We start from the raw sequence: 26,002 nt of genomic DNA on the forward strand, positions 1-26,002 counted from the left end.
AGTGCTATATAATCACGGTGCCCCGATCTCAGTGCAGCCCAGCTTTGCTGATGTGTCGAGGCCACACATTTGCAAGCATTTAAATTAATTTAATCGGCTGCACGTCCAACCTTACCCACACTTCCCCCTTCACCACCGCGTTCACCCATCCAGAATCAGCGCAGATATGCTCATTAAAATCCGATTTGGGCGTCCCATCAGTGAGGGTTAGTGAGGAGGTGACTCTCTGCTGACCTTTCATTGAGGCTATTTTCTTTCTTGGGTCGCTGGTGGCTCTGTGAGTGTGTGGGAGGGTGGGGGGCTCTGTGAGTATCTGGGGTGGGTGGGGGGGGGCTGTTGCTCAGCAGGGTGTCCAATGTCTGATTTGGTGCAGTGATCAGGAAAGAATTCACCCCCATAGTACAGCCTGGGCAGTGCCAAGGAAGTGCCTGGGTATAACATACTCCCCCCGGGGTTGTACTCACCTTTGTATCTCTGGCAGGTTCTGCTCACCAGGTGTATATCATGGGGGACCTGCCGTGATTGATAAGAACATAAGAAATAGGAGCAGGAGTAGGCCATCTAGCCCTTCGAGCCTGTCCCACCATTCAATAAGATCATGGCTGATCTGGAGTGGATCAGTTCCACTTTCCCGCCTTCTCCCCTCCCCCCTAGATGTTGGTGTGCCCTCAAGCTGCCCTCATTGCATAATCTAATGAGTGGTGAGTGGGAGGGGAGAGGAACAATCCAACATAAAAAGCTGATAATGATATTTAAATGTATTCAAATGGGGATCATGTATGTTGGATGTTGGGATTTCCATTATTGGGGGGGGGCAGGAGGTGGGGGATAATTACAATAGGAAATTCCATCATTGTAAAGCATATTTTGGTTTGTCACTGGGATTTCCTGCACCTGCCACCATTCTTGCACCCCGCCCCAAAAATCCCCCAAAAGAGATTATAATTTCTTCACACACATGCAAGCCTAATTTTAACAATCCCAAGGGACAGCTAACCTCTAACCTCCCAAAGGTGTCCCGGGGTCACATTTAAAGAGATACCCAACATGCCCAAAAGTTATCCCACCATTCCGAAGGACTTCACAATGCTCAGAGCTGCTCCTATCGTGTCTAATCTGCACACTTCATGTTGCACACAACTGGGACATCAGAATTAGATGAGTGAAGGCAGTTGCTGATTCCTAGGGGCAGCTGGCGCTGGGAAATGCACATGCATGAAACATGACCCACCTCTATTCCCGTCCCTGTGGTAACGGAAGGTGCCGTGTTTGGGGATTCTGATTTTTAGTTATTTTCACAATGTTCGAGGAGCAGTTCATCATTGTAAAAATCCAGGCCACACTGTCAAAGCTTCTTGAATGCCACATTTCAAGGGGAACAACAATTTATAGTGCATGAAAAAAGGATGCTGATTGGTTGGCAAGTCAACTCTAATTGGTCAAGGCATTGCCATGGAAAGTGCACCAGGGAATTATTCCCAACGATAACCAATCAGCGATAACCCTTTTCTCACACAACAGTACAAACTGTTGTTCCCTTTGAAATTTGGCATTCTTTGATTTGTCCTGGTGAGTACAATATGAAAAGCTTTTGTAACATGTCTCTTTGTTCCACAATACTCCAATTTTGCACCTCTATTTGAATGGATTCCCTACCAATACATCTTTAAATCTAGCTTAAATTAGCAGCTAAAATAAAACTTTTGTGAATTCTATACACAATACATGATGCCAGAAAAGACTGATTAGAAATTTACTCGTGTTGTGAAGCCAGTTGGCTCCCCACAGACACAGTTCCTGTTTATTTGTTGGCCTTTATCCATTTCAGCTTGCACCAATGATAGATTCCATCCCGCAATTACAATGCCTTCGTTATTCCAGAGAGGACATGTGGGAAAGACAGAATGATGTTGTACAGCAGGACAGTTGCTGGATTGTGATGACATTTTGGGACTGAGAGTGCAGTTTAAACCCACTGTGGACAAGAGCTTTGCAGTTTCCTCCACGTTTCGCACATCAATATTGAAGATACCATTATATGGTGCAATGGCATTGTCAGTGAACCAGAGTAATGTTCTGGGGACCCAGGTTTGAATCCCACCACAGCAGATGGTGAAATTTAAATTCAATAAAAATCTGGAATGAAAAGTTTAGTGATGGAATTGAAACTATTGTCAATTAACATAAATACCTGCTCGGCTTATTAATTCCCTTTTGGGCGGCACAGTAGCACAGTGGTTAGCACTGCTGCTTCACAACTCCAGGGACCTGGGTTCGATTCCCGGCTTGGGTCACTGTCTGTGTGGAGTTTGCACATTCTTCTCGTGTTTGCATGGGTTTCCTCCGGGTACTGCAGTTTCTTCCCACAGTCCAAAGATGTGCGGGTCAGGTTGATTGACCATGCTAAAATTGCCCTTTAGTGTCCTGAGATGCGTAAATTAGAGGGAATAGTGGGTAAATATGTCAGGAGATGGGGGTAGGGCCTGGGTGGGATTGTGGTGGGTGCAGACTCGATGGACCGAATGGCCTCTCTCTGTACTGTAGGGATTCTATGAGTTAATTCTACGAGAAACATTTCACCAAGCCACTCACTAATCAATCAAATCTGATTGTACATTGTTATAAACCTTGGAAAGTGAAATACAGTTAGACACAACCTGGTAAGTCAGGCATCACTGTTGGGTCACTGTGACATCCACTGGTTTCTGGGACCATAAGGCATAGGAGCAGAATTAGGCCACTCGGCCCATCGAGTCTGCTGTGCCATTCAATCAGGGCTGATATTTTTCTCATCCCCATTTTCCTGTCTTTTCCCCATAACCCCAATCCCTTATTAATCATGTTTTGTGCTTTCAATTGTTGCACTGCTCCCAGCAGGTCTCCTTGAACATTATCGACCCATTGATTGTAAATAATATCAGGTTACAATTAGACCAGATTCTGTCAATTCCACTCTTCTGTTTCAGCCTTCTGCTCCAGAGAAGGTTCTAAGATCTTGTTCCAATCACCGTAATTACCATCCTCTCTTGATAGTCTATTAATCATTTAAATAAGTTAAATCTCTAATCTAATCCTCCAACCATTCAAGTTGCTGCATTCTTTTCCAATAATACATAAGTCGATTATTTTCACTTGCTTCATGGAAATTAGCAAATTTCAAAACCTATTGGTTAGACGTGACTGACTCCAGCAACAATGTTTACATACCCGATCCTTTCACACAACACATAACCACCAGAGGACGGAGGGTGGGGAGAGTGAGGGTGGGGGGAACAATGAGGCCAATGGCCTCGTGGTATTATCGCTGCACTAGTAATCCAAAGACTCAGCGAATGTTTTGGGGACCAGGGTTCGAATGCTGCCACAGCAGATGGTGGAATTTGAATTCAATAAAAAAAGTCTGGAATTAAGAATCTACTGATGACCATGAAACCATTATCCATTGTCAGAAAAGCCCATCTGGGTGACTACTGTCCTTTAGGGAAGGAAATCTGCCATCCTTACCTAGTCTGGCCTACACGTGAATCCAGAGTCACAGCAATATTGTTGACTCTCAATGGCCCTCTGAAATGGGCTAGCAAGCCATTTGGTTCAAGGGCAACTACGGCTGGGTAATAAATGCTGGCCAACCACTGATGCCCATGTCCCACGAATGAATAAAAAAACCCACAAAGATACCACTCTGGAACTGTAACGAGAAAGTAGAGGATTTGAGAGGGAAAACCATTTTGATAAGGTGAGTAAATTTAACTTTGACTTTTGAGAAATGCAAGTGTTGGATGGAAGGCTATCTTTACGGCTTTTCCAATATTCTGACTTCAATGGCAGAAACATTGGGTGGGGTGTAAACTAGCATTGTATCCAATCCTGCTAATTTTCTGGAGCTGTTTGATAGTCTCTGTGCAGAGAAAGATATGAAGATAAAGGGGGTTAGAAAAGGAATTTGAGATATCCCTGGCAATAGAGGAAGAGGCCGGGTGAGAGGTTGGATAGAGCAGTGGAATTGAGTTAGGGACTGAAGAAGATTATGGCAGTCAGTTAGGGCAAGGATGTAGAGAGATTAAAAATGAGAATTATGATTTTAAAATCAATGTATGAGGAAAGGGAAACAAATTAATCAGTCAGGAAACCGAGATTTATAGGGAGAAGGTGGGAAATGGCGTTGAGTATTATGTCAGATCAGTTGTGATTCTATTGAATGGCAGAGCAGACTCAATGAGCCGAATGGCCTATTTCTACTCCTATTTCTTATGGTCCTATGATTTCACTAACTGTCCTGTCTGGAGACAATACGCATCTCTTTAACCTGTGCTAATGCTATCTCCACTCACATTGTCTGCACCTTTAAGACTTGAATAGCAGGTTAGCTGTAAAGACTCACATTCTAATCAGTATTCTGTAAACTATGTGTGACTTTATATACCCTCCTCTGATCAGAACCTTCCACACACCTGATGAAGGAACACCATTTCCGAAAGCTTGTGGGTTTATTATCAAATAAACTGGTTGGACTCGAACCTGGTGTTGTGAGACTTCTTACTGTGTTTACCCCAGTCCAACACCAGCATCTCTACATCCAGTCAATCTACCCAGATGAATGTCAGAGCATTTCACAGAGAGGAAAAAGATATTCTCCTGATACCTTGACCAACTTTTATTCCTCACGCAATATATGAACTTCATAAAGATATTGTACATTAAGGTGTGCATTCAATTCTTCAATTTGATGAACAAGTTGTATGCTTTGACTGAATGTTGTTGCAGTAGGTTTCTTGACTTCACTGTACTTACACAGGAAGCAAGGCGAGGGCTTGACGTCATAGATTCAGAGAGTCACAGAGGTTTCTAGCATGGAAACAGGCCCTTTGAACCATCCTTTCTTAACCTTTAAACTTGTCCCAATTGCCCGCATTTGGCCCCTAACCCTCTAAAACCATCTTACCCGCGTAACCATATAATGCTTTTTAAAATTGTACCTGCCTCTACTTTTACCTCTGGCAACTCATTCCAGACACTCACCACCCTCTGAGTGAAAAGAATTGCCCCTCTGGACTCTCTCACCTTAAACCTATGCCCTCTACTTTTGGAAAAAGATGTTGAAAAGCTGATCTGTGCCCCTCATTATTTTATAGACCTCTATGAGATCACCCCTCAGCCTCCCAAGCTCCAGAGAAAAAAGTCCTAGTCTATCCAACCTTTCCTGATAACTCAAACCATCAAACTGCAGAGCATTAGATGCAGTAAATCTTTTCTGCACTCTTTCTAGTCTAATAATATCCTTTCCATAATAGAACTGATATGATTTGATTTATTATTATCACATGTATTGGGATACAATGAAAAATATTGTTTCTTGCACTCTATACAGACAAAGCATACAGAATATAGAGGAGGAAAGGAGAGAGTGCAGAATGTGATGTTACAGTCATAGCTAGAGTGTAGAGAAAAATCAACTTAATGCAAGGTGGGTCTATTCAAAGTCTGACAGCAGCAGGAAAGAAGCTGTTTTGAGTTGGTTGGTATGTGACCTCAAACTTTTGTATCTTTTTCCCGACAGAAGAAGCTGGAAGAGAGAATGTCTGGGGTGCATGGGGTCCTTAATTATGCTGGTTGCGTTTCTGAGGCAGTGGGAAGTATAGACAATGTCAATGGATGGGAGGCTGGTTTGAGTGAGGGGGAGACTGGTTTGAGTAATAGAGGCTGGTTTGAGAGAACTGTACACAGCATTCTAAATGCGGCCTTATCAATGTCTTGTGCGACTTCCATAGACATCCCAACTCCTGTATTCAATGCTCTGACTAATGAAACCAAACATGCCAAATGCCTTCACCACTCTTTCCACCTGTGACTCCATTTTCAAGGGAACCTATACGCCTAGATCTTTTTAGTTTATAACTCTCCCCAACGCCCTGCTGAGTACAACTGAGTAAATCCTGCCCTGGTTCAATCACTAAAATGCATTTTTATAAATTAAACTCCATCTGCTTTTCATTAGCCCACTGGCCCAATTGATAAAGGTCTCTTTTTAATTGGAAATAACTTTCTTCACTGTCCACTATGCCACCAATCTTGGGGTCATCTGCAAACTTATTAACCATACCTACTAAATTCTCATCCAAATCATTAACATAAATGACAAATAACAGTGGACTCAACACTGATCCCTGAGACACACCGCTGGTCACAGGCCTCCAGTTTGAAATAAAAACACTCTATTACCCTCCTCGGTCTTCTGTTATCAAGTCAATTTTGGATCTAATTGACTACCTCACCTTGGATCCCATGAGATTTAACCTTATGCAACCTACCATGCAGAACCTTGTCAAAGGCCTTGCTGAAGTCCATGTAGACAACATCAACTGCACTGTTCTCATCTACCTTCTTGGTTACCCCTCCAAAAACTCAATTAAATTTATGAGACATGATTTTCCACTCACAAAGCCGGGCTGGCTGTCCCTAATCAGTCCTTGTATCTCTAAATGCCTGTAGATCCTGTCTCTCAGAATACCTTCTAACAATTTACCCACCACAGAGGTGAGGCTCACTGGCCTGTCATTCCCAGGCTTTTCCCTGCAGCCCTTTTTAAACAAAGACACAACAGATCTGGTAAAGGCAGCTGAGGAACTTCACTGGTGCATTTTGAGAGAAGTTAGACCAGGAATATCTACCAAGAAGTGGGAAGTGGAAGATCTGGTGTCTAGGAGCAGTGAGCCCAAAACACTACATTAGTGTTTCCCTCCCTCCCTCCTCCTCTGACCAAAAAAAGGCCACTGTGAGATGGTAAAAGTAAAGGTAAGAGCTTTATACATTTTCTTAAATAATTGGTGCCTGAAATGTCGAGTATTGGGGTTTAGTGTTACACGTGTGAGATGTGGGAGATCTGTGACGCTTCCAGCGTCTCGGTCACTACGTCAGCAGGAAGTGCACCCAATTACAGCTCCTTACAGAACACATGGATAGGTTGGAGCAGCAGTTGGATGCACTTAAGAGCACGAAGGTGGTGGAAAGGGTCATAGATAGGAGCTTCAGAGACGTGGTCATCCCGAAGGTGCAGGCAGATAGATGGGTGATCGCTAGGAGAGTGCAGGAATCCCCTGTGGTCATCCCCCTCTCGAACAAGTATACCGTTTTGGATACTGTTGGGGAGATGGGCTCTCAGGGGATACCAGCAGCAGCAGCCAAAATAGTGGCACCACAGCTGGCTCTGTTGTTAAGCAGGGAGGGACAAAGAGCACTAGAGCAATAGTTATAGGGGGCTCTATAGTTAGAGAGACAGATAGGACACAGATAGACTTTTGTGAAAGACACTCCAGGATGGTATGTTACCTCCCTGGCACCAGGGTCCAGGATGTCTCTGAATGGGCAGAAAACATTCTGAAGGGAGGGGGTGAACAGCCAGAGATTGTGGTACATGTTGGTATTAATGACATAGGCAGGAAGAGTGATGAGGTCCTGCAGCAGCAGCTTAGGGAGTTAGCTAGAAAGTTAAAAAGTAAGATCTCTAGGGTTGTAGTCTCCGGATTATTCCCTGTGCCAGTGAGGCTAGGAATAGGAAGATAGTGCAGCTCAACACATGGCTAAACAACTGGTATGGGAGGAAGGATTTCAGGTATCTGGACCATTGGGTCTCTTCTGAGGCAAGTGGGACCTGTATAAGAAGTATGTGTTGCATGTAAACTGGAAGGGCACAGATATTCTGGCTGGGAGGTTTGCGGGTATCACACAAGAGAATTTAAACTAGTTTGACAGGGGTCGAGGGGCGTTGGCAGGGGTCGGGGGGGGAAGAACCAAAGCAAAGGTGAATTAGCTGAAGGGCCAATAAGACTCACAGAAACAGCAGGCAGGATGAAGTTACTTATCAAAGAGGGTCTAGTGGACTGAATTACATTTGTTTCAATGCGAGAAGTGTAGCAGGTAAGGCAAATGAACTTAGAACTTGGATTAGAATCGGGAATGATGTTGTTGCTATTACAGAGACTTGGTTAAGGAAGGACAGGATTGGCAGCTTAATGTCCCTGGATACAGACGTTTCAGGTGTGATAGCGGGGGGTGTAAAAGGGTGGGGAGTTGCACTACTGATTAAGGAGAATATCACAGCTGTACTGAGGGAGGACACCTCGGAGGGTTCATACAGCGAGGCGACATGGGTAGAGCTCAGGAATAGGAAGGGTGTAGTCACAATGTTTGGGGGTTTACTTCAGGCCACCTAACTGTCAGCGGGAGATAGAGGAACAGATATGTAGGCAGATTTTGGCAAGGTGTAAAAGTAACAGGGTTGTTGTGGTGGGAGATTTTAACTTCCCCGATATTGACTGGGACTCACTTAGTGCTGGGGGCATGGATGGGGCAGAGTTTGTAAGGACCATCCAGGTGAGTTTCTTGAAACAGAATGTAGATAGTCCAACAATGGAAGGGGCCATACTGGACCTGGTTTTGGGGAATGAGCCCAGCCAGGTGGTCGAAGTTTCAGTAAGGGAGCAATTGGGGAACAGTGACCACAATTCAGTAAGCTTTAAGGCACTGCTGGATAAAGATAAGTGTAGTCCTCAAGTGAAGATGCTAAATTGGGGGAAGGTTAATTACAACAATATTAGGCAGGAACTGAAGAATATAGATTGGGGACAGATGTCTGAGGGCAAATCAACATCTGGCATGCGGGAGGCTTTCAAGTGTAAGTTGATAGGGATTCAGGACTGGCACATTCCTGTAAGGATGAAGGATAAGTATGGCAAGCTTTGGGAACTTTGGATAATGAGAGATATTGTGAGCTGTGTCAAAGAGAAAAAGGAAGCATTTGTCAAAGGTAGGAGGCTGGGAACATGCAAAGCAGGCGTGGAATATAAGGAAAGTAGAAAGAAACTTAAGCAAGGAGTAAGGAGGGTTAAAAAAACCTTGGCCAGCAGGATTAAGGAAAATCCCAAGGCTTTTTATACAGATATAAAGAGCAAGAGGGTAGCCAGGGAGGGGGTTGACCCCCGCAAGGACAAGGAAGGGGTTCTATTTTTGAAGCCAAAAGAAATGGGTGAGGTATTAAATGAGTACTTTGTGTCAGTATTCAAAAGAGAAGGACTGGGTGGATGATGAGTTTGGGAAAGGATAGTTTGCGTCATGTTGAGATCAAAAAGGAGATGGTATTGGGGATCCTGAGAAACATTAGGGTAAGACAAGTCCCCAGGGCCTGATGGGATATACCCCAGAATACTGAGAGAGGCAAGGGAGGAAATTGTTGGGACCTTGAGAGAAATCTTTGTATCCTCACTGGCTACAGGGGAGGTGATGATGTGGGTATGCCAGCGTTGGACTGGCGTAAACACAGTAAAAGGTCTGACAACACCAGGTTTTAGTCCAACCGATTTATTTGATAATAGACTCACAGACAATCTCACAATGCTCCACTTCTCCAGTTTCCACCCTAAACATGTTAAAGAAGCCATTCCCTATGGATAAGCCCTCCGTATACACAGGATTTGCTCAGATGAGGAGGATCGTGACAGACAGCTCCAGACGCTGAAAGATGCCCTCATAAGAACAGGATATAGTGCTCGACTCATAGATCGACAGTTCCGATGCGCCACAGCGAAAAACCGCACCGATCTCCTCAGAAGGCAATCACGGGATACAGTAGACAGAGTACCCTTCGTCGTCCAGTACTTCCCCAGAGCAGAGAAGCTACGACATCTTCTCCGGAGTCTTCAACATATCATTGATGAAGACGAACATCTCGCCAGGGCTATCCCCACACCCCCACTTCTTGCTTTCAGACAACCACACAACCTCAAACAGACCATTGTTCGCAGCAAACTACCCAGCCTTCAGGAGAACAGTGACCACAATACCACACAACCCTGCCACAGCAACCTCTGCAAGACATGCCGGATCATCGACATGGATACCATCATCACACGTGAGAATACCATCCACCAGGTACATGGTAAATACTCTTGCAACTCGGCCAACATTGTCTACCTGGTACGTTGCAAGAAAGGATGTCCCGAAGCATGGTACATTGGGGAGACCATGCAGACGCTACGACAACGGATGAATGAACATCGCTCGACAGTCACCAGGCAAGACTGTTCCCTTCCTGTTGGCGAACACTTCAGTGGTCACGGGCATTCAGCCTCTGACCTTCGGGTAAGCATTCTCCAAGGCGGCCTTCACGACACACGACAGCGCAGAGTCGCTGAACAGAGACTGATAGCCAAGTTCCGCACACATGAGGACGGTCTCAACAGGGATCTTGGGTTCATGTCACACTATCTGTAACCCCCGTGACTTGCCTGGGTTTGCAAAACCTCACTTACTGTACTGTCTGGAGACAATACACATCTCTTTAAACTGTGATCAGTGCTCCTTCCACTCACATTATCAGCCACTTCAGGTCTTGAACAGCAGGTTAGGTGTAAGGATTCGCATTCTAATCAGTAATCTCTAAACTGTCTGTGCTTTATATGCTCTGTCTGAGGCCAGAACTCTCCATTCACCTGATGAAGGGACTAACCCCGAAAGCTTGTGAGTCTATTATCAAATAAATCGGTTGGACTAAAACCTGGTGTTGTCAGACTTTTTACAGGGGAGGTCACAGTAAGAAGTGTCACAACACCATTAGCTTTTGAGCGCTCCGAAAGCTAGTGGCTTTTGCTACCAAATAAATCTGTTGGACTTGAACCTGGTGTTGTGAGACTTCTTACTGTGTTTACCCCAGTCCAATGCTGGCATTTCCACATCATATAGGGGAGGTCCCAGAGGATTGGAAAATAGCCAATGTTGTTCCTTTGTTTATGAAGGGTAGCAAGAATAATCCAGGTAATAACAGGCCGGTGAGCCTTACATCAGCGGTAGAGCAATTATTGGAGAAGATTCCTCGAGACATATTTCCACTTGGAAATAAGAGGACATATTAGTGAGAGGCAATATGGTTTTGAGAAGGGGAGGTCAGGTCTCACTAACTTGATTGAGTTTTTCAAGGAAGTGACAGAGACAATTGATGAGGGTAGGGCAGTGGATATTGTCTACATGGGCTTCAGTAAGGTCTTTGACAAGGTCTCTCATGACTGGTGCAGAAGGTGAAGTTGCATGGGATCAGAGGAAAGCTAGCAAGGTGGATACAAAACTGGCTTTGTCAAAGGAGACAGAGGGTAGCAGTGAAAAGGTGCGTTTTTGAATGGAGGGCAGTGACAAGTAGCATTCCTCAGGGATCAGTGCTGGGACCTTTGCTATTTGTAATATATATAAATGATTTGGAGGAAAATGTAACCGGTTTGATTTGTAAGTTTGCGGACAACACAAATGTTAGTGGATTTGCAGATAGCGATGAGGACCATCAGAGGATACAGATCAATTGGAGACTTGGGCGAAGAGGTGGCAGATGGAATTTAATCCGGACAAATGTGAGGTAATGCATTTTGGAGGGTCTAATACAGGTGGGAAATATACAGTAAATGGCAGAGCCCTTAAGATATTGCTAGGCAAAGGGATCTGGGTGTACAGGTACACAGGTCGCTGAAAGTGGCAATGCAGATGGAGAAGGTAGTTAAGAAGACATATGGCATGCTTGCCTTCATCAGTCAGGGCATTGAGCTTAAAAATTGTCAAGTCATCTTGCAGCTTTATAAAACTTTAGTTAGGCTGCACTTGGAATATAGTGTTCAATTCTGGTCACCACACGACCAGAAGGATGTGGAGGCTTTGGAGAGGGTGCAGAAAAGATTTACCAGGACTGTTGATGATTCAGATATCTCTGCTAGGAGACGTTCAATTTCCTCCCTAACCTCCCACAATGTTCCGAGATACATTTCTTCAGATTCTGGGGATTTATCCACCTTGATGCACTTTAACACTTCCAGTTCCTCCTTCTGTGTAATATTTGCACTCCTCAAGACATCACTATTTATTTCCCCAAGTTCCCTAATATCCATGCCTTTCTAAACAATAAATACTGATGAGAAATATTCATTTAGGATCTCACCCATCTCTTGTGGATCTGCACATATATAACCTTGTTAACCCTTAAGAGGCCTACTCTCTCCCTTGTTACTCTTTTGCCCTTTATGTACTTGTAGAAGCTCTTTGGATTCTCCTTTGCCTTATCTGCCAAAGTAATCTCATGGCCCCTTTTTGTCCTCCTGATTTCTCTCTTAACTCTACTCCTACACCCTCTTTCCTCTTTAAGAGGTCCATTTGATCCCAGCTGCCAATGCATATCATATGCCTCCTCCTTCTTCTTCACCGGGGCCTCAGTATCCTGAATCATCCAGGGTTCCCTATTCCACCAGCCTTGCCTTTCACTCTAAAAGGAATGTGCTTACCCTGAACCCTGGGTTAATACACTTTTGAAAGCCTCCCACTTACCAGACCTCCCTCCGCCTTCCCACAGACTCTCCCAGTTCTGGCTGTTAGCTAATCCTGATGATTGAATGTCTGCACATGATAAACCTCATGCTGTTTGGTGGGTTGGCTGTTCAATTTCTCTACACTACTAAAGTGAATACACTTCAAGGCTATTTCATTTGCTGTAAAAGAAGGGAAAATCCCAAGTTACTCACCATCTGTGGGTTTAATGCAGCAAGGTTTCCGTGTGGTGAGGCTTTGAATTGCAAAGGTAGAACGTGTAATACTCAAATTGAAACTGCCCATCATCGTCGCATTTTCCCCTTTCAGAAATGAACAGCTTGAAGTTTTGCAGAAGCACGTGTTTGTGTTATATTAGTAATAAAAGTTTATTCTGAGATATTACAGTGTAAGAATACCGATGCATTTCACACCTCAGCATTCAATAAAATGCGTGGCAAGACAGGAAGCTGGAGGTGTCCGAGTGGCTGCTGCCACTCTGTACTATCCAGCGTTCAGTCCCACCATTGGGGGAAGTGGTATTTGCATGTTGGATTTAGCAATGCTAAGTGGTTTTTTACAAGTAGAGTTGAGGCTAGGTGCCCCGTAACTGAGCGATTAAAAAGATAGAACGGATGTTGAAACCTCCGCTCGGGCTACCCTTCTGTATCACTCATTGGCTTGCTGCAGAGACTCCGACAGAGTGCAGACTGAAGGTTATTAATTCTCAGTTCCCCATATCAAAATCTTTCTGTGGCCTGAGAAGTAACACAATGGCAGTATAATATGATGCATATAAATATGTTTAATGAATTCTAGCAAAAGTATGTGATATATAATCACGGTGGCACAATGGTTGGCGCTGCTGCCTCACAGTGCCAGGGACCTGCGTTTAATTCCGGCCTTAGCTCACTGTCTGTGTGGAGTTTGCATGTTCTCTCCATGTCTGCATGGGTTTCCTCCGGGTGCTCCGGTTTCCTCCCACAGTCCAAAGATGTGTAGGCTAGGTGGATTAGCTATGGGAAATGTGTGGGGTTATAGGGAATGTCTGGGGGAGAGAGCCTGGGTAAGATACCCCGTCAGAGAGTGAGTATGGGCCAAATGAGCTCTTCTGCTTCTCTGATAAACGTAGCTGATGTGTGAATCCTATTGACGAGATGATGAGGAAAAGGACATTTTAATGATTGTAAAGGGGCAGTCACTTCTGTAATGGCTGTTGTTTGCAATGTTATTCAAATTAATTTAATCAATTTAAGACAAAAGTTTACTAAACTTTATCACACAATAGGGTAAAAATCAAAGATAACTTTCCCCTCCCCCAGTTGTCTCTCTTGAAGGCACCAACTTGTAGAGGGTCACATCTGCCTCAGTCTGAGTGATGTCAGGACGGAAAATCCCTGTCCTTCCACCTTGCAGGAATCCACTGGAAGGAATGCAAATTAGGCAGAGACCCTGAAGCAATGGCCGGAATGTTACTGTCCCACCTGTCACGGGAATCGGAGCGGGTGAGGTGGGAATGGGCAGTGGAAGAATGTTATGGCCTTGGGATGAGCGAGGTTGTAAAATCCTGGCCAATGAATCGTGACTTTGTTAATGGGGCTCGGTGAGGAGCAGAGTCTCTGACCATGGACCCAGAGTATAGGCAGGGGCGCATCAGCAAACTGACGGGCTGATTTTCACACCCAGTGATCAGCTAGAAGCAAGACCCCACTTTACTGACACTCTGAAAGAGTTTTGAAATGTGCTACCTTTATTCAGTACATTTACAATGGGGTAAGTGGGTCACAGGGAAGTTTCTGAAAGAGGGGCTGGCATGATTTCTCTCCCTCCTCCCCTTGCACTCCCACAGTTTGTGACATTCCTGGCTCAACATTGGTGTATAAAATTATGAAGGGCGTAGACAGCGTGAACAGTGGGAAGCTTTTTCCCAGGTCGGAGGTGACAAACACGAGGGGTCACTGGTTCAAGGTGAGGGGGGCGAAGTTTAACACAGATATCAGAGGGATGTATTTTATACACAGGGTGGGTGGGGGCCTGGAATGCACTGCCAAGCAGGGTGGTGGAGGCGGACACGCTGGGATCGTTTAAGACTTATCTGGATAGTCACATGAACAGACTGGGAACGGAGGGATACAAACGAATGGTCTAGTTGCACAGGTTTGGAGGGCCGAAGGGCCTGTTTCTGTGCCGTATTGTTCTTTGTTCTTTGACTCTTAAATTAAATCTCCAAAAAATTCAGATGGTGGTTTTGACCTGAAATGTTAATCTTTCTTTTATCTTTACAGAGTGGGATTGATTCTTTTGTGAAATTCCAACATTTTCTGTTTTTATTTCAGATCAAAACTCTGTGTGATGTCCATCAGCATTGATTCCATTTTGTGAGCACATTTCCTTCGCTTTGTTATTAATTCACATCCATCAGGAGCAGGGTGGTCTTGCTGGAAATGTTTAAAACACTGGTTAGGCCACAATGGGAGAATTGTACTGCTGGTCACCACATTACAGGAAGGATGTGATTGTACAGGAGAGGGTGCAGAGGAGATTTACCAGGACACTGCCAGGACTGGAGGGACTGAACTATGAGGAAAGATTGGATAGGCTGGAACTCTTTACACTGGAGCAGTGAAAGTTGAGAGGAAATCCGATCGAGATGGATAAGATTAGGAGGGGCACCAATAGGGTGGATAAGAAGGCACTTCTTCTATAGCAGAGTGGTCAATAACCAGGGGGCAGAGATTGAAGGTTAGAGTTTGAAGACAAAGAGGGGGGGTTGAGGGGAAACCTTTTCATCCAGAGAGTGGTGGGATTCTGGAACTCACTGCCTAAAAGGATGATTGAGTCAGAAACTTTCTTCACATTTAAGAAGTGTTTAGATATTCACTTGCGCTGCCATAACCTCCAGGGCTGTGGGCCAAGCACTGGAAAATGGGGTTAGTACAGTCAGGTCTTTGTTGACTGGCATGGGTATGATAGGCCGAATGGCCTCCTTCTATGCTGTAAATGTCTAAGAATCTAACATTCCATCAAGATTCATGTTTTATAGGAAATCAGGAATGATTTTCCCCCAAATTCTGTATATTCTGCTGCTCCTACTCAGTCTGAATTGAACTTTCCATCTTCCAGAAAACAAACAACAAACAACAAAAGAACAGTACAGCACAGGAACAGGCCCTCCGGCCCTCCAAGCCTGCGCTGATCATGGTGTCTGCCTAAACTAAAACTGTACGCACTTATGGATTCTGTATCCTTCCACTCCCATCCTATTCATGCATTTGTCTCATTGCTCCTTAAATGCCACTATCATACCTGCCCCCACCACCTCCCCGGGCAGCTCCAGACATTCACCACCCTCTGTGTAAAAAAAACTTGCCTCGCACATCTCCTCTAAACTTTTCCCCACGCACCTTAAACCTTGTACTTGTCTTTTCTACCCTAGGAAAGAGCATCTGACTGTCCACTCTGTCCATGCCATTTATAATCTTGTAAACCTCTATCAGGTCACCCTCAACTTCCATCATTCCAGTGAGAACAAACCGAGTTTATCAAACCTCTCCTCGTAGCTAATACCCTCCCGACCAGGCAACATCCTGGTAAACCTCTCCTGTGTACCCTCTCCAATCTTAGCAAGAATTTACAGATTTAGAGTTCAAAAAAAAAATCAGAGGACAAAATGTGACAGGAACAACTCTGTTCTTCAATGTATATTAATTAGGCATTTAATTGGGTGAGAATAAAAAGCTGGGAAAATCATTAAGAAGATCGTAAAAGGACAACATTGTCACTAAGTAGACAGCAATTGCAGCTAAATGTCATGTTTAGCCAGATGTTCGAATGGTTGATTGTCCACAGATTGGAAAGGTGGGTTCAGGTGAGTGTGATAACCATTGACACTGAGTACAGCTTTGTTCTTGTTCCAATCAGGTCACTGAGGGGCTGTAAAATGCTGCAACTTACTCTTGAGCCAAATGTGCAGGCACACTGAGGAAATAAAAACAAGGTGAGTAATTCACTTATTGCAGGGCTTTGAGTTGCCAAGATTGCCAATTTATTACACATTAAAGCGATAGTTGGTTTTAATCATATCAAAATAGATTTAACTCTGTTAAACTTGTCTCCTGGGTGGTGCTTTGTTGTCTGGGACTTTTTAACCTAATTTTAAAACTTGAATGAGCACAATCTGTCAGCAGTTTTACATACCCGTCTGTTTAGATATTGCTTACCTGAGAATCAAACATTTTCTTGAAGGTATTTGATGCTCAGTGGAGATGAGGAATCATTTGTGCGAATAGTTATCGGCTCTTTGTATCTCCTTGTAGGTGTTAATTATTTTCCAGTGCGTGGCTGGTTATTGCTCATCCTCCAGTATGTGCACAATATTATCCAGTGATTGCAGGGGAATCACTTACATAGAATCTCAGCAGTGCAGAAGGAGGCCATTCAGCTCCATCGAGCCTGCACCAACTCTCTGAAAGAACGTCTTACCCAGGGGCCAACACCTATCTCCCCATAACCCCATGCATTTACCATGGTTAATCTCCCTAACCTAGCATCTTAAGACACTAAGGAGCAATTTAGCATGGCCAATCCACCCAACCTGCACATCGTTTGATTGTGGGAAGAAACCAGAGCACCCAGGGGAAACCCACGCAGACACAGGGAGAATGTACAGTCAGACAGTCAGTCACCTGAAGATGGAATTGAGCCCAGGTCCCTGGCGCTGTGAGGCAGCAGCACTAATCACTGTGCTAATGTGCCACGGTTCATTTTAGCTTCACTCTGACATCCACACACTAGGATCTCCGGTAAATGTTGCCAGCTGGCTACCCAGAGGGAAGACTACTGGTACCTGTTCTCAATCTTTGAATGCTCGGGTCAAATGTTGGCACCTCTTCTACAATCAATGGGTTCAACAGCAGATGAAATTGGACCATTAGTAATTGGTACTAAGCAGTGCCACAGTGACATTCCTCTGAAACTACATCATCCTTCACATGTGCTCTGCTTGAAGGCAGCCCCTCAGCTCATTCCTCATAATGTTTCCCTGGCAATGGCTTTGCTATTGTTTCCACTCTTCGGACAAGGTTTGGAGGCAAGCCCAAAATCTAGATAAAATTGAAGTTAATTCATTAGTCACAAGTAAGCCTTGCATTAACACCGCAATGAAGTTACTGTGGAATTCCCCTAGTTGCCACACTCTGGCACCTGTCAGGGTCAATGCACCTAACCAGTATGTCTTTCAAAATGTGGAGGAAACTGGAGCACCCGGAGGAAAACCATGTAGACACGGGGAGAACATGCAAACTCCTCACAGACAGTGACCTGAGCTGGAAATTGAACCCAGGTCCCTGGCACTGTGAGGCAGCAGTGCTAACCACTGTACCACCCTGGATTGCAAATTAGACCTGTTGATGTTACTCTGAACTACATGAGTCACCGAGGTGACTGTACTAATCAACTCCCCTGGCAACATACTGCACTGAGAAATTAACACTCGCTGGAGCAGGAGAAACTAAAATAAATAGCATTCTGTATCCTGCTTCCTCACATGAATTGATCTGGAAAATGTTATCTCGCTGAATGTTTTCATTAAAGTAATTGCCTCATGTGGTTATAAACTGTGTTTACCCATCGAACCCTGGCTTTCTAACAGAAAGAAACTTTAGCAGACAGGCTTCGTACCAGTGTATTAATGCCTGAACATCCATACAGTTCACCCTCTGACTGACAGCCCCACTCACTACAGAGGGGCTTTGGCAGAATTTTTCATTGTGTCAATAACTTACTGCGTTAGAGCAGCAACAGTAAGTAGTCTTACAACACCAGGTTAAAGTCCAACGCCGGTATCTCCACAAGGTTGGAGCAACAAGTCATTACCTGCTGTGAGGTTCAGGTTCACCTGTGACAATTACTGTATGGCACTTTCCCTGCTTTTATTGCTGTGTTTATTTGCACTGCAGTTTTATAGTATCAGAAATTAATGGAAGTTCTAATCTTTTATTGAAGAAAAAATACGTTGTAATTCTCGAAAGATCCTGAGGCTGGATTCTGAAACATTCTGATTGATTCGCCGGGTAGGGAAAGCAGAATCAAACAGGTCTTTTGAAATATACCTCGCTGGCAACCACTAAAACAATCACTGACACAGGTAAAAGGATAAGTTAGTCATCCTGCCAACAGAACCCCAAAAGTGGAAATACATGTGAATACAAAAGTGAAATATTGTGAACCTCTACACTTGTGTTACTCAAAGAAGAGTAAATTTTTTGCAGATTTCATTGAATCCAGGCAGTGTAGAAGGAGACCATTCAGTTAGTCGAGTCTCTGACAAAGTATCTTACCCAGGTCCTCTTCCTCCACCCTATCCCCCTAACCCACACATTTACCATAGCCAATCCATCGAAACTACACATCCTTGGACACTAAGGGGTGATTTAGTATGGCCAATTGACTTAACCCACACATCTTTGGACTGTGGGAAGAAACCAAAGCTCCTGGACGAAACCTATGCAGACAGGGGGATCAGAAATATTTATTTAATAATGGGGAAATGACGATGGAATCTGAATAAAACGTTACAATTGTACTGTTATATTTCTCAAACCCCAGCGGTTCACAGCTTTCTAACCGTGTGACCCCAGAGAGTGAATTGCAGACTGTGTGATGATGGAGAGGAGGGAATATCATTCTCCACTTTCAGCTTCTCTGCATCTTTCAACTTTCAGCAGCTCAGAGAGAACTTTGGCCAGAGTTCCGGCTGCTTAGCTTGGTGTGATTGCTTGTATTGACTCCAAAGTTACACGATCTAAACTAGAGTTCAAACAAAAAGCAAACAGAGGAGATGCTGGAAGTTGGAACTTAAAAAAGAACTTGCTGGAAATACCCCACGGTTAGAATCATAGAATCCCTACAGTGCAGAAGGAGGCCATTCATAAGAACATAAGAACATAAGAAATAGGAGCAGGAGTAGGCCATCTAGCCCTTCGAGCCTGCCCCGCCATTCAATAAGATCATGGCTGATCTGTCGTGGCTCAGTTCCACATTCCCGCCCTCTCCCCATAACCCTTAATCCCCTCTCTTATCAAAAACCCATCAACCCGCGTCTTAAAAATATTTAGCGAGGTAGCCTCCACCACTTCAACGGGCAGAGAATTCCAGAGATTCACCACCCTTTGAGTGAAGAAGTTCCTCCTCAACTCCGTTCTAAACCGACCCCCCCTTTATCTTGAGGCTATGCCCCCTAGTCCTATTATCCTTTCTGAGCGGGAAGGGTCTCTCCACCTCTATCCTATCCATCCCATTCATCATCATATACACCTCAATGAGATCTCCCCTCATTCTTCTAAACTCTAACGAGTACAAGCCTAGTTTATTCAGCCTCTCCTCACAGCTCAACCCCCTCAACTCCGGCATCAGCCTAGTAAACCTCCTCTGCACTCCCTCCAAGGCCAAAATATCCTGGCGTAAGTACGGCGCCCAAAACTGCACACAGTACTCCAGCTGCGGCCTCACCAATGCCCTATACAGCTGCAGCAAGACCTCCCTACTTTTATATTCAATCCCCCTCGCTATGAAGGCCAGCATCCCATTCGCCTTCCTGACCACCTGCTGCACCTGCAGGCTGGGTTTTTGCGACTCATGCACAAGGACCCCGAGGTCCCTCTGCACCGTCGCCTGCTGCAGTTTTTCGCCACGTAAGTGATAATCCTTCCTACCATTATTCCTACCAAAGTGGACCACCTCGCACTTGCCAACATTAAATTCCATTTGCCATTTCCTGGCCCATTCGTCCAGCCTATCTAGATCCTTCTGTAGACTCTCCACACCCTCCGCACAATTTGCCTTTCCTCCAATCTTGGTGTCATCAGCAAATTTCGACACCCTACACTCGGTTCCCTCCTCCAGATCATCTATATAAATGGTAAATAGCTGAGGCCCCAGCACCGACCCCTGAGGCACTCCACTAGTCACCATCCGCCAATCCGAATAGCACCCATTGACCCCCACTCTCTGCCTCCTATTTGACAGTAAAAAGTCTGACAACACCAGGTTTTAGTCCAACCTATTTATTTGATAATATACTCAACCAGTCCTCTATCCACCTACCCCTAACTCCATGTCCCCTGACCTTCTGCAATAACCTCCTGTGAGGTACCTTGTCAAACGCCTTCTGAAAATCCAGAAAGACCACATCCACCGGCTCTCCTCTATCCACCGCCCTAGACACATCCTCATAGAACTCCAGTAAATTTGTCAGACACAACTTCCCTTTAACGAAACCGTGCTGCGTCTGCTCTATCAAGCAATTCCTCTCAAGATGCCTTGCTATTTCCTCCTTGATGACGGATTCTAACATTTTACCTACAACAGACGTTAAACTAACCGGCCTATAATTCCCTGCCTTTTGCCTGACACCCTTCTTAAACAACGGCGTAACATTAGCCGTTTTCCAATCTTCCGGCACTTCCCCGGAATCCAGCGATGTCTGGAAAATAACCACCAAGGCATCCACTATCACCTCCGCCATTTCTTTCAGAACCCTCGGATGCATTCCATCCGGTCCTGGCGACTTGTCCACAATCAGTCCCTCCAGTCTGTCGAGCACCTCCTCTCTAGTAACAGTAATGTCATTAAGACCCTCCAGTCCTACCACCTTTCCATCTCTAACACCCGGCAAATTATTCACGTCCTCTTCCGTGAAGACAGAAACAAAAAAGTTATTCAGGACCTCAGCTATATCCCCATCCCCTACCATTAAGTCCCCCTTCTCATCCTCTAAGGGACCAACGTTCACCCTAGCCAGCCTCTTCCTTTTTATATATTATAAAAACTCTTGCTATCCTTTTTTATATTAAGCGCAAGCCCAGCTTCATAGTTTCTCCTACCCTTCTTTATCATCTTCTTTGTCAATCTTTGTTGATATTTAAACCTCTCCCAATCCTCTTCTCGCCCACTACTCTTTGCTACTCTAAACACCTCCGCTTTTAATTTAACACTTTCCTTCACCTCCTTCGTTATCCACGGCTTATTACCTCTCCTCCTACGGTCCTTTTTAACCGTCGGAATAAATTTCTGCTGAGCACCAAGAAAGATCTCCTTAAAGATCCTCCACTGCTCCTCAGCAGACCTACCTTCCAACGCGCTCCCCCAGTCCACATTCGCCAATTCTTCTCTCATCCTACCGTACTCCCCTCTGTTCAAACAAAGGACGCGCGTCCGGGAACCCACTTTCTCCTCCTCCATCTGCACCAGAAACTCCACCATACAATGATCACTCTCCCCAAGAGGATCCTTCACCACAAGGTCCCTAATTCTACCCACCTCATTACATAGCACCAGATCCAAGACAGCTCGCTCCCTCGTCGGCTCCAACACACACTGTTCAAGGAAACTATCCCGGCAGCATTCCAAGAACTCCTCCTCGAGCCCACCGTGTCCAACATGGGTCGACCAATCTATATGTAGATTGAAATCCCCCATAATTACGGCTGTCCCATTCCTGCACGCCGCACTTATTTGCGCGTTAACAGCCCGCCCCACCTCCAGATCATTATTCGGGGGCCTATAGACGACACCCACCAGCGTCTTCCTCTCTTTGCTGTTCCTAATCTCTACCCACAACGATTCCACCCTCTGCTCCTTGGCTCCAATATCATCCCTTGCTACCACCCTGATGCTATCCTTAATCAGCAGAGCTACACCCCCCACTTTTCCCTCCTGCCTATCCTTCCTAAACACCTGATATTCCTGGACATTCAGCTCCCAGTCCCTGTCACCTTGCAGCCACGTCTCTGTAATGGCCACCAGATCATATCCATTTGTGCTGATCTGCGCCACCAGCTCATCCACTTTATTCCGAATGCTTCGTGCATTCAGGTAAAGTGCCTTCATCCCAGCCTTCACCTGGACCCTATTTGCCGTAACGCCACCAACCATACTCACTCTATTATTGGGACATCCTCGGCCTCTTCCCTTACCTGTACCCTCTCCTCAACTTTAGCCCCCATAACATCACCTACCCTCACACCCTCCCCCCTCAATTAGTTTAAAGCCCTGTCTACAGTCCTCTTTACTCTATTTGCCAGCACTCTGGTCCCAGCACGGTTCAGACCAACCCCAGCCTGCCCGAACAGATCCCACCTACCCCAATACTGATGCCAATGCCCCATAAATTCAAACCCATTCCTCCCACACCAATCCCTGAGCCACCCATTCACTTCCTTAATCCTATCTACCCTATGCCCGTCTGCACTCGGTTCAGGCAGTAGCCCAGAGATAACCACCTTGTCGGTTCTACTTTTTAATTCCATTCCCAGCTTTTCATACTCCCTCCCCAGATCCTCAGTTCGCATTTTGCCTACGTCGCCGGCACCCACATGTACCACAACGACCGGATTCTCACCCTCCCACTCCAGGTTCCTCTGCAGCCCAGATGCGACATCCCGTACCCGAGCACCAGGCAGACAACACACCCTTCTGTGCACTTTGTCATTGTGACAAAGGACAGTGTCAATACCCTTCATCCCACTAACCCCAATCACTACTACGTTCCTTTTCCCCTTCTCTTTGCCTATGTCCTGCTGCATCACTGTACCGTGTGCAGTTTGCTCACCAACCTCACCTCCCTCGTCCTCGTCCACACTGGAAGCCAGAACCTCAAACCTGTTATGCAGATTGAGAGGCTGAGGCCTCCTCTCCCCACCCTCCTTCCTCCTCTCAGCAGCCCCCTCTTGTTCCTGACCCTTAGAGTTAGCCAGTCTAGGGGGGGGGTGGATGTCACTTGCACCCCATTGACAATGGCACCCTCTCTCCCCTTGATGAGCCTCAGTGTCTGTAGCTCAGAGGCCAGCTCATTTACCCTGAGCTGGAGCTCCTCCAGCAACCTGCACTTACTGCAGACATGGTCACTGGGAAGGACCCTGGGGTCCACCAGTTCCCACATCATACAGAAACCACACATCACATGCCCCTCCATTATTCACTGTAGTAGTATTGAAAATTTCAACACTAACTTACCTGGCCCTCTTTCTCCCCAGCCCTTTGCTCCTAAGCCCTAATAGCTCACTCTGCTTCCCTCTCACTCCGCTGCCCGCTCCGACACTGCCCGCTGTCTACACCAGGCCTCTTTTTAAACCTGGCGCTGATTTAAAGCCTGCTCCCCCACAACTCCCTTTTAACCACTCCCTCAGAATTCTTAAAGAGGTCAATACAAAAAGCCCGCAAAAATGCTTTTAAATGATTTAAACAGTTCTACAAGGAACAAAGTGCTTTAAACTTAAATTTAAATAGGTAAATTCTTATCTCTCTCTCTCTGCTCCTTCACTCCTCTGCTCCAGCAAACAATAGTTCGCACTAACCACAATACTACCCAAGCCCTATCCTCATGACCCCACATATTTACCCTGCTAATCCCCCTGACACTGAGGGGCAATTTACATGGCCATTTAATCTAACCTGCACATTTTTGGACTATGGGAGGAAACCGGAGCACCTGGAGGAAACCCACACAGACATGGGGGGAGTGTACAAACTCCGCACAGAGAGTGACCCGAAGCTGGAATTGAACCTGGGTCCCAGATCTGGCAGCATGTGTGAAGAGAAACAGAGTTAGCAGGCTGGGTTTTTGTTTTGGGTTCAGGATCCCAACATGAGCTCCTGATACTGCACAGTGTGAGTGTGACGCAACCAAGCTGCCATTTTTGTTGGGGAGGCCAAATGGCCAGTGGGCATTGCTAGCTATCCAGTTAACGATGGTGGGCTGGCATCTGACACTGCAGGGCCAATAGGAGAGCCTCCATCAAGCGGCCTGTTGATGCAGTTAAGGGAGGGAGGGAGAGAGAGAGGGGGTGGGGACAGGAAGGGGGCACCTCAAGGTGGAGGCCCTTTCAAGACTTTCAACATCATGAAGAATACAATTAACTGGAGCCTCCAGACCACTTGGACATAAGGGATGACCAATGACCTGCAACCATTATTAGTCAGCTGTGTGGAGTGGTGATGTTTGCACTGCTCTACCCCTCCTCCCCTTCCACCACGGCCCACTGTCGATTGTAACTACATAAGGGCCTGAACTGGCCTCTTCATGGGAAGGTGTCCCTCGAGCTTCTCCCCGGATGAAATAATTGTACAGAGTCAGGAAGATGATGGAGACTCCCCAGTGATCCCTTACCCTCTACCGCCTCTCTGATGTGCCTGCCCATTTCTCCCATCTCTGCACCCATCACCCCAGCCCACAGCTGCACCCCCCCACACCCCAATAAAAAGTCCTGTGGGTGAGATTAAATTCCATCCATTCAGGCTTTTTCTATCTCAACAAATTCTTCTGGTTCCCTGAGTTTTTCTCTTTTTTAACAGATCAGTTAAAGTAGCGACCTGGGATCAACTTGAACACTTGGAATGGAAAAGGCAAGTCAATGCTTCATAATTACTGTTTTCATTTGCTGCAACAAGTCAAAATGTAGAATGAAGAGTATTTGTGCAATGTATTTGAGTGGATGTGTTGGTGTAATTGCAGTTGTAACCATGGAAAAATGCAAGACCGGGTTAGAAAGAAGCTTTCACTTAGGACTAATTAATAGCAATGAATATAATGAGGGTTGGCTGAAAATGATTTTACAACTCAAGTTCTATTCAACAAATTGAAACCTCAGCTCAAACAGTCATTCAGTTGAGTGAAGCAACCTGGATGTCACAGATGTGGAGTGAGTTTTGTTTACGGAGGCACTTACATTCTTTGAGCTGAATGGGAAATGAGAAATCAGGGCCAGACCTGAATTTGGAGCAAAGTGGAATGGAATTTTATGAAGGATGTGCAGGGGGGTTGTTATTGTTTGTTCTGGAACATTCATCCAGCGTGATGTTATAGCTCATGTACAAAGTACAGGGACTCAGGGGACTCTTGGTCATTGATCAATCCAGTAAAGCTTGATTTAATAACTTTCAGAAAAGGAATTTTTCTCTCCCACTTTTAAAATATTTAAATGTTTAACAGCATCAAAAGTTATTGTGTAAAATAAAAGCCCATGGTGTAGGGGGTCACATATTGGCATGAATAGAACATTGGGTGATTAACTGCAAACACAGAGTTGGCATAAATGAGTCTTTTTCTGGTTGATAGGATGTGGCGAGTGGTGTGCCACAGGGATCAGTGCTGAGACCTCAACGCTTTGCAGTTTATCTAAATGATTTGGATGGATGGACTGAAGGTGCGATTGTTAAATTTACCGATGACACAAGGAGAGGTAGGAAAGTAAATTGTGTAAAGTGATATAATTGGTTATGTGATTGGGCAAAATTCTGACAAATGTGACATTGTCCATTTTGGCAGGAAGAACAAAAACAAAGCTTATTATCTAAATGGTGAGTGATGCAAAGCTCTGAGGTACAGAGGGATCTGGGTGTCCTAGTGCATGAATCACATAAGGCTAATACACAGACAGAGCAAGTAATCAGGAAAGCTAATAGAATATTATTGTTTATTGTGAGGGGAATTGATTACAAACACCGGGAGGTTATGTTTCAGTTGTACAGAGCGTTAGTGAGAACACATTTAGAGTATTGTGCACAGTATTGGTCTTCTTCTTTAAGGAAAATTTTAAATGCATTAGAAGCAGTTCAGAGAAGGTTTACTAGACTAATACCGGGAATGGGTTCTTTCTCTTATGGGGAAAGGTTG

This window comes from Carcharhinus amblyrhynchos, chromosome 24 (assembly GCF_965287045.1).
Source record: "Carcharhinus amblyrhynchos chromosome 24, sCarAmb.v2.hapA, whole genome shotgun sequence".
NCBI classification, from domain to species: Eukaryota; Metazoa; Chordata; class Chondrichthyes; order Carcharhiniformes; family Carcharhinidae; genus Carcharhinus; species Carcharhinus amblyrhynchos.